This window comes from Humulus lupulus, chromosome 2 (genome assembly GCF_963169125.1).
Source record: "Humulus lupulus chromosome 2, drHumLupu1.1, whole genome shotgun sequence".
NCBI lineage: Eukaryota > Viridiplantae > Streptophyta > Magnoliopsida > Rosales > Cannabaceae > Humulus > Humulus lupulus.
The window spans coordinates 261,165,850-261,176,783 of NC_084794.1; positions in this window are offsets into that span (position 1 = coordinate 261,165,850).

The following is a 10,934-nucleotide window of genomic DNA, read 5'->3' on the forward strand; positions in this document are numbered from 1 at the left end:
GACATTTCCTCAATTATGTTGGTGTGACCGGGTCGATCCAAATGCATAATCTCAAACTCTCCTAATTCCACAGTGAGTACGAAATTTGATGAAGTGTTTTCATGCACGACACCAACCTCGTTATCATCATCGATACTTGGATGATCCTAGATCTTTCGATGATTGACTTCTTCTACTACCTTCCAATTTTTGTTTCTTGAAGGATCTTCCAAGTCGAAAACTTGTTTTGCTTGAGTGGCGAGAGTAAACTGCTCATTCGTGTACCATTCAGAATTAATCATGATGCTATTTATGTTATTCTAATTCACATTTCGACCCTTACTTGCATCAGTGTTGAATCATTTGCATCGAAACAATACTACCGAGTAACCATGGGAATATCATAACTCTACAATCTCCTCAAGTTGGCCATAAAAAGTGAAACCATCGGTTCCTGGCACCGAAACTTTGCTATTTTGGGTGGTACATATTTCGTCACGACTATCTACCAAAAACTTCACATTGTTAACAATGCAAGCAATGTAGGAGTATGCATTCTGATTGGACCCGTTTACTAAAGCAAATAATTCATCAGTACACTCAGTTGACTATACTTGTCGCAAATGACCCATCTATAGAGTATGATACAAAAAAAAAAAAAAACACAATGAGATGAGTATTAATCGATACAACTTTCATAAGAATTCTACCGTTTCAATAATTTACCTACAATTTAAACTAGCCAGGGAAATCTTTTTGAAGATTTATGTTTGAATTTTCTCGAAGGCATTCACTGTATAGCACAAGGATTAAGGTAAGATAAAAGTTTTCTATGAATTAAATTTATTAAATTCATATATGTGTTGAGCTACTTACTCCATATATGGTTGGATTTCAGGGCAATTGTTGAGTACAAACCACTCCGCTTCTTTTCGATGAAGATAGTCAAGGGATATGATTTTCTTTTTGCTACTTGGACGACATTGTGATTCAAAAACTGATAACTGTCTTGTAGGAATAACAATATCCGTATTTCTTTCCGGACGAATAAATTTAGTCTCTACGCCCTGACGATATTGGGAACAAAAAGTCAAAGCTTCATCGGCAACATAACCCTCCGCTATAGAACCTTCAATGCGCATCTTATTCCTGACATAATTTTTCAACTTCTTCATATATCGCTCAAATGGATACATCCACCTCATGTAAACTGGTCCTCCGGGGATAGCTTATTGCGGTAAATGAAGAATTAAATGAATCATTATGTCAAAAAGGGCTGGAGGAAAATTTAACTCCAACTTGCACAAAATTTGTATCAATTGATTTTCTACATTCTCCATGTCCTTAACAACCAATGTACGAGCATAGACTCTCTTAAAGAAATTGCAAAGCTCAATGATTGTCTTTGAAATAGACTTATCCAAGTAGCCTCGAACTCCTACCGGCAACAGACGTTGCATAAGAATGTGACAATCATGGGATTTCAACCCAACAATTTTTCCATCATTGTCAGTTACTTTCTTAGAGAAATTTGAACCGAAGCCATCAGGAAGTCTAACTCCTTTTAGGAACTGACAAAAAAAATGTCTATCATCCGGTGTTAAAGAGTACATAGGATGTGGTTTGATCAACTTTGTACTGTCTTCCTTGAGGTGCAACTCTTCTCGAATACCCTAATTCTTCAAGTCTACTCGTACGTTGGTGGTGTTTTTAGATTTCTCATTCATAAGAAAAGTACTGAGTAAACTATCGCAAATATTTTTCTCTACATGCATCAAATCTAAATTGTGCTTCAGTTCAAGTTCGGACCAGTAATCAAGTTCAAAGAAAATACACTTTTTACTCCAATTAAGCTCTTTAGGATTTCACTTTTTTCACACCCCCAAAACTAACATGTGTTACCCGACAAATGATCTGGAACATGCGCTAATTGTTCAAGTATGTCTTGACTACTGATTTTCTTGGAGGACATCATTTTTCATAGTTCCCATCAACCAAGCGACTCTTCCTCCACTTATGGGTAGAAGATAAGAATCTTCTATGACCAACATAAGTCATCTTCTCAATTACCCGACATGAAGGAGTGTCTTCGTTACATGAAGGACATGTCATATATCCTTGACCACTCCAACCAGACAAACTACTACGGGCCAGAAAATCATTGATAGTCCATAATAGTGCTACACACATTCTAAATACACTATTCATTGCAGTGTCTCTGGTTTGAACTCCTTCATCCCACAACTCCTTCAATTCTTCTACCACAAGCCTCAAAAAGACATCCATGTCCTTCCCAGATGATTTTGGACCTGGAATCAATAAGGTCAGCATGAATGACTCTTTCATGCCCAACCAAGGAGGCATATTGTACGTGCAAAATATTACCGACCACATGTTGTAAGATAGACTTATGTTACCAAATGGATTAAAACCATCAGCAGCCAAGCCCAATCGAATGTTTCTGGGTTCTTTCGAAAAATCAGGATACCTGGAATCAAATTATTTCCAAGCACCCTCATCAACAGGATAGTGCATCACACCAACTTCTTTTGATCGTCTCGTACTATGCCAGGTCATATCATTTGTTGTATGCCTTGAACCATGAATTGATTAATAACCTAACCCTAACTTCCTCGTACTTGTATTGATTAATAACCTAACCCTAACTTCCTCATTTTTTTCTTAGACCCATAGAATGAAGTCAGAATCTTATTTTCCTTCGGGAATGCAAATTTCATAAACTTCAAAAGGTCATCAAAGGAACTATTTGTCCATTTATCCATAACCCCATGTGCATCATCTTCGCCAAGAAGTTGAAGGAAGACAACCAAGTACAACCAGGGTATACTCAGCTTCAACCTCTCAAAACAGGTCATCAAATTGATTATTCGCACTATTTCCACCACCATCTGAAATTCCTTCATTTATGCCTTCTTCGTTAGTGTCTTGTTCACCAATAACATCATTGATGATGTCAATCATCTCATTAGTCACTGGAGCCCCGTTGTCCACTACTGGAGGCATATAAACTTCACCGTGGTAGGTCCACTTCACGTATCGCTGCAGAAACTCATATCTGTGTATGTGAGCCTCCACCACATCCAGTTTCTTATTCAACATATTGACACACTGAACGTATGAGCATCTAACTTCTCCCAAAGCATTCACATGATTCTTGGCCATTTGTATGAATGCTTGAAGACCATTTCAAAACTCATCAGAGTTACGTCGTCTATTAGTTATCCAACTCTTGTCAATCGTCATAACTGATTCAAGTGGAAAATAAATTATCACAATGTGATAATCATAAAAAAAAAACTACATTTATTTGCTAATAATTTTTAATCACCAAAACACTAATTTCTTCAAGTAAATTGTGAAATCTTATTGAATCTTATGAATAAATTATTAAATTTTATGAATATGTATTATCAAATTTTATGAATATATATTATTTATAGTTATGAATGTATTGTAAAGTTTCATTATATAAACAAATATTTCATTGTAATTATTATTATGTTCTTTAATAATTATCGAATTCTTATTAATTTTCACTTCTTATTTTTTTATATAATAATAAAGTTTTATTATTTTAATTTTAACTTAATTTTAAGAGTAAAGTTAACTTAATTACCTATTTTCTTTACATATATTATCAAATTTTATGAATATATTATAAAATTAATTAAATAAACAAATATTTAATTATAAATTTATTATTTTTCCATTAAAGATTATTATTTTAATTTCTACTTTTTTTTATAATAAAATATTTATAAAGTTTTATACTTGTAACATTATTATTTTAATTTATACTTTATAATTTTGTAACTTTTATTAATTGCTTTAAAATTTATTAATTAAATCACACTAACTTTAAAACTATTTTGTAATGTTTAGTTTTTTTAAATCTACAAAATTTCGGCAGAATAACGACTGTAATCTAGCCTATCCCAAAAATTTTAAAATCTGTATAAAAATATATAAATCAGTCCCAAAACATACATAAAATTTAATATAATCATTTGAATTCCCAAATAAGCAACAAAAACATATTATAAATATGTTCACAAATCAACATATTATTTATATAACCTAACTTATATATAATTCAAAACAAAAAATTTATTTAACCTAACATATAGACAATTGAAAACAAAAAATTATAATAAACATATAATCATATTAATCTAACCTACCACACAATTTAAAAATATATTTCACATTTATATACATATAAACATATTCACATAATCACATCTATATACATATATCTAACCTATCATACATTTTTTTTATAATATAACATTTAATTCAATTAAAATAAAATAACATAAAACAAAACAAAACAAAAATAAAAATCACAAATATAATTAAATTAACAATACAAATCCATAAAATAAAAAACAAAATTCAAAACTATCTAAAATAACCAATGACACAATTAAAAACATAATTTAATCATTAATCAATCACAAAATATTTAAAAAATTTTTTTACCAAAGGCTCAGGCTGGGGGATTATCCAAAGGCAAAGGCTTTGGGATGATGATCCAATACCCAAATCTGAAAAAGAAAACAAAAAAAAAGTCAAAACTCATTTCCACCAAATACACACATATATTAATATTAAAGGATATAATAGCAAGATAGTGAGTTTAGACTACCGAAACTTGGGAGAAATTGGCCAAAAATAGGGTTGGGTGGCGCTGGGAGGTGGAGAAACTCTTTGTTTCTTTGTTTTTTTTTTTTAAGAAAAACCGAGCACAATGAGGATGAAAGCCTCTGCCCCGGGGTTATATCGCTATGACCTATAGTGACGACATGTCGTCGCTATAGGTAATGACCAGTCATCGCTGATTTCAAATGCATCGTTTCACTCAAACGGTGAGACCCTGTAGTCGATGTAGGATAGTGAATAGTACACAAATCCTCTCGTGTGCTACGCATCTACCCTACAGCGACTATATGTCGTCGTTATAAGCAGTGGAATTTCACTTCAATTTTTTGGCAGTTCACTTTTGCACGTTTTTTTTAGCCCTATTGCGATAACATGTCGTCGCGATAGAGTACAAAATAACTGACCAGTGGATTAAATTAGACTTTATAGGGACAATATGTCATCACTATAGGGGGTGCAAATAGGCAACCAACGCTGGGCGGTTGAGTTCCCTCCCCATCGTACAGCAACGACAGGTGGTCGCTATAGACAAATATATTTCCCTCCTTTTTTCGATGAAGATTCGTTGCAGTACAATCAGTTCCCGCGTCTTGTTCCCTCCAAATTCCAGGTACCCTACAGCGACGACAAGACTTGTCGTGGTTGTAGGGTACCAGGAATTTGGAGGACCTGGTCGTGTGTTGTTGACGAATCTACAGTGACGATAGCTTATTTTTTTAATAAATTAAAAAAAAAATGATTTTTTTGTGAATTTCGACTATATACAGTGACGACTTTTGAGTCGTCGCAATAGATATTATCGTTGTAGAGTCTTTTTCTTGTAGTGAATATGTATTGAATGGGATCATATAATAATTATATAGCTTACCAAAAATATATATATTTGTTAAATAAAAAATTAATATATATATCCATTAAGGATGTGGGTTGTTCAATTAACTATTTTGTCATTTTGTGTAAGTATAATATATTTTTATTTAAATGATAATCTACTATATAAATGAATAAGCTGCTCTTTCTTTTTTGTATTTTTCTTAAACTTCCAATGTGCTAAACCGACTCCGACCTTACTACATTTTATGTGTATAATAAAGATTTCTTAATTCTATAGCTTTATTTTGTCTTCTTACGGATTTATGAAAATTGGTGAAAAGTTTATTTCCATTATTATTTTATTAAGTTAGATAAATCTACATTTACTATGTCTAACATATATTACTATGCCATAATAGAGAACAATTATTTTAATAACAACCATAACATAAATAAATTCCTTTAAAAACGTGGAATATAATAAACATAAAATTAATTTGTTAAATGATGTGGGACTAAAATTAATCATAATAATACATTAAAAGAATTGTCACGTCAATTAAAAGATAACTGCTATTTTATATTTCAAATTTGAATTAAAATGAAATCTAAAAATAAAAAATGAAATAATATTTAAGAAAATGTAGCACACCAATTTTTATTTTATTTTATTAATAGTTTGTAAATTGTTATTTTATGAATGTTCAAATGTTTATTTTATTTTTAATTGTTAAGTGGATAATTGATTTAATTAATTTCATTTTATTATTTTGTGCATGTGTGTTGTTTGTTTGTTTGTGTGTGAGTGCATGGCAAGTAAGCTAAACATGCATTGTTTGTGTGTGTGTGTGAGTACATGGCAAGTAAGATGAGCATGCAAGAGAGTATATATGAACCTAGACTAAATTGTGAAAATGAGAATGTTTGTACCTTTAGAGAAATCTATCTATAAAGGGAGAAGGTTCTAGAAAGCTAGTATTCACATAGAGAAAAGGAAACAAAACAAAGAGAAGAGAAAGGAGAGTGGTTCTAGAAAGCTAGTGTTTCCCTATTTGGCTAGGTTGACATCTTTTCACTTTTATGATTTTTTTTATTTTGAAGGCAAAATAAAAGGAAATAAATTTGGGAAAGTTTCCATGTCCCACTAGCTTAGGGTTTCGGCCACTATAGGTTTAAAAAGAAAATAATTGAGCTTGGATGCTCATTGTTTAGTGGCTGCCGAAATCACAAGAAGGAGGAGAGAAAATAAAAAATAGAAAGGAAAAGAGAAGAAAGAGAGAGGGAGTTTGAACTGTAGGAGTGAAAAGAAGAAGAGAAGGTAAGACAATCTTGTGTTTTCAATTCTTTAATCTCTTCATCCCTTCTTGATTCTAAGCCATAGTTTTTTTTTGGGTGGGTAGGGGGTGGTTGATTGAGCCTAGGTTATTGTGGTATCAAAAGGGTTTGACCTATTGCTAAGTGTTGTTCTACACTATCAAGAGGTAATGAAAATTTTGTTGTTTTATTTCTTTTTCTTGATTGGTTGATTTTTCATAAAAAAAAAGGCATATTATAATTGTGGTGGTTGTTTTGCATGAAGGGTATATTTTGTTTTGGTACTCTTGGTTCTTAAAATAATTGAACCCATTATTTGTTTTGGAAAAGAAAATGTGAGTTTAATAAAAATCATGTTCATATTAATATTATTGAATATTGGTGATTTTGAAATAGTAATACGGATATATGATCTATAGGGAGCATGTGATAGTTTTACTTTGTTTCATCTCTTGTTTTTGTGCTATGATTTTATGTGGAATAATGTAATTTTTTTTTTGGATTCATAGGGTGTTCGGCCAAGGGGTGTGAAATGGTTCTAGTTTTCTATTTTTATTTTTTTTACTAATTCCCTCTTGATGTGTTGAATAAAAATCATGATAAGATTTGTAATTAATTCTATTATTTTGCTATATGTATGTTTTGTCTGAAGGGAGTGTAGATGGTGCTTTATACTTGTTTGATTTTTATTTTTTAATTAAATTTCTCTTGATACTTGAATAAGGAAGCATGATATGATTTTATACTAAATTTGGTTGTTAAGTCCTATATGTGTTTCAGGTGTGATGTAGTTCTAAATGTGTAAGTGAGATTAAAGAATATTAGGGACTTGCATAAGATGTTAGGAAGCACGTTAAACCTATCCATGTACTATTGTAATATTATTGAAGTGTTTTTTGTTAATTTATGATTCCATATTACTTGGTGAATTTTATTGTTAATATGTTTATTTAGCAAGCATGAGTAAAATAAGAATGAGTTTTATGCGATGGTTTCATGATATATGCTAAAGATGAAAAATATTAATTTTGCATAATTTATTCTCTCATTCCATTAAGGAAACCTATGATTTTATGTGAAATTATATGCTTATAAGGTCAAAAAATAATAAATGCTTAACATGTTGAATTTTATTGTCAAGTTTATAAGATTAGTAAGCATGTGTATCTAAGGGTGATTTTGTGACATGGTAATAGTGTATGTATAACTATGAATTTTAAACATGTTTGAATAATTGTAAATGTCATGCTTTTATGTGATTAGGTATTCTAGAAAGAGAATTAAAAATAATTACATTTTTGTTTTTAATTTAGAAAAGTGTTATTTCTTATTTTATGGTTGGATTTGAAAGCTTGATAAAAGTTGATTAATTATTTTGGTAATATGATTTCTAAAATAAATTATAAATATTAAACAAGTTTATGTATATGGTTGATTATAGTTTGGAATCATTCCCTATTGTTGATTTAGGCCCTGATTAGTTTGTGAGTTTGGAGTTGATTTTTGGGATTAAGTCTTGGTGTATGATTATGGAAAGAACATAACACTACAATGTGTAAGTAGATCATATGGTAGATTAACAAGTCAGTGTAAATCATGTGAACTAACTAATCTTAGGACTAACTTATGTTGAACATATAATCATATTTATATTCCACTCTGATTATGTCACAATAAATACGATTAGCAATATGCTCGAGATTTAATAGAAGTTTATATTAAATAAATAATCATGAAAATAAAACATGTGAGAAAAGTGATTGACTGAGTCAAAAAATGATTTCTATTATTTTATTGCTAATAAAATGAGATTACAAAGAAATTGAGTTTTAATTAGGGCATAAAACCCCAACAGGACACGCCATAGGCACCAAGTGGGCACAAGAAGATCAGTTATGAAGGTTGTGTTTCCTGGTTTCCTCAAATAGTAGTACTTTATTTGTTTGTGTAATTATTGTTTCAGATAAAGTATATGCGGTACCCTAAAAATAAGTGTGGTTTCAATCACTCAGCCAATGGTATAGCTGGCAGATAAACACGTGGAAAAAGTAGGCAAGTAGAACATCTAGCTAATGTTGATGTAAGCAGCTCGAGTTAGGACTGGCAGTGTGACATGCAAATAATCTCCATATCGTCTAGCAGGATAATAATCCAGTTCGAGACATGTAATGGATAGATCTCCTATAGGGTACTCTGAACTTAATCTGAAGTAGAGTTTGTTCACTTTTCAATCTCCAGCATTATAAAGACGTTCAGCTCGTGAAACCTGATCATGACGCACAATGAAGGATCACGAAAGACTTGGAAGCTCTTTATACGCTCATTAATGCCCCGGCTGTATTACCTATTTATTGTCTGAGATAAAAGAAGTAATTTACATAGGCAATCGTTTCCCTATGTAAATGGAAATTAGCCTGATTAAAATTTTACCATATTTATGCACACGGTTACCCAAACCTGTCCAGGAATATCCACTATAAATATCATGGGTAATGGACAGGAAGAGGGACGACTTTTTGTAGTACAGAAACTCTGCAAAAATTGTGAGAGAATAATAATATTGTCTTGTGGACTAGGTGAATTTTAACCACTAAACCACATAAAATGGTGAGGATGAGAAGTTGTTCATATAGTTCATTACAGTTTAGAAAAGAGTACTAATATCTTTCTTATTAGATTTCTTAATCTACTGTTGGTGAACAATTGCGTCAATAGTTTGGTGCTTTCGTTGAGAGTTCATTAGTGCTTAACCATTTACAAGTTACATTCATCATTCATCATGGTGGTCACTCGATCAATGTACGACAACGAAATGGAGCATCCTAGTGAGCAAGAGGCACATCATACGACCGTTCCCACTGAAAAAGGCCTAGTCGTTCAACAACGCCCTGGAAAGCAACAGTTGGGCCAAGACGATGTTGGGAGTTCAGCGTCACTCCGACCAAATCCTAATCCAGGATATCTAACAGCCATCAAGATAGAGAATGCCCAATTAAGGATCCACCTTGCTCAGGCTAATCGGTAGATTAAGGAGGTCATGGCTCGGTTACTCCCTCTTGCAACCAACGTCAATGTCGAAAAAAGGCAAAGTGGGTCCCATAGGTCCCACATGAATAACTGACCCAATCTCAGTCATTCTATCAGAACCACAACTGCAAGCTCTAAACCTTCAGAGCAAAATTTGCAGAGTGCTCAACCTACTAATCGTCACAGGAACCATCATCCCCATGTTAGTCGATCAGTCAAAACGGTGACCCCCAACTCCGTGCCTTCAGAACAGATTCCAAGGAATGTTCACAAAAATCAAACAAGGCGAGCTGGAACAAATTCACGGAGACAAAATGCCCCAGCGAATCCACTTGTGTCACGATCAAAACCACAGTCACAGAGGACTCGAGAGATTGGGGTAGAACCGAGACGGGCTAATTTAGTCCGACCTGATGGGACGAGGATAGCCTCGACGATAAGACACCCACCATCAATGGTTAAACATCCAACACCACCACGCCCACAGAGAGACGCTCCAGTTCATGGGAATAGAAGGAGAAATCCTTCCCCGTCAGTGGAAATATACAACTCACAAGCTCGCACTGATAATCCAGGTCCTTGATCTCAACCGCGGGTCAAAAGTTTCGCTAATGGAAGTTACTGGACGAGGAGCCAGCGTGGAGGCAGGTCTGAAAGTGACCTGAGGAATCATCTGAGTTCCATACAAAGTCCTCGTTCCGATCCACATCCTGACCTGCGTGACCATCTGAATTCATAGAGGAGGTATCCAGCTCGCAATGATGATATGAGTTATACTCAGCACGGGAGAGGCCCATCCATCGTGCGCGACAATGGGAATGTTCCACGTAACCAAGCTCAAACTTGGAGGGAAAACAACCCATCTAACGAGTACAATAGGATGGGGGCTGGCGAACAACCCCTAACGAACCTAGAGGCTAAAGATCCAACCCTCGAGCGACTGACCTTAATGGAGGAGCAAATGACGAAGCTTTTATATTAAAAAGGAATTGATGATTGTGATTCCGATGAGGAGCTTGAGCCTTTCGCCCCATACATTGTAGGAGCTACGTATCCTGTTGGCTTCAAGATGCCAACCATACCTGTGTTTGATGGAAACTCAGATCCATCCAACCACC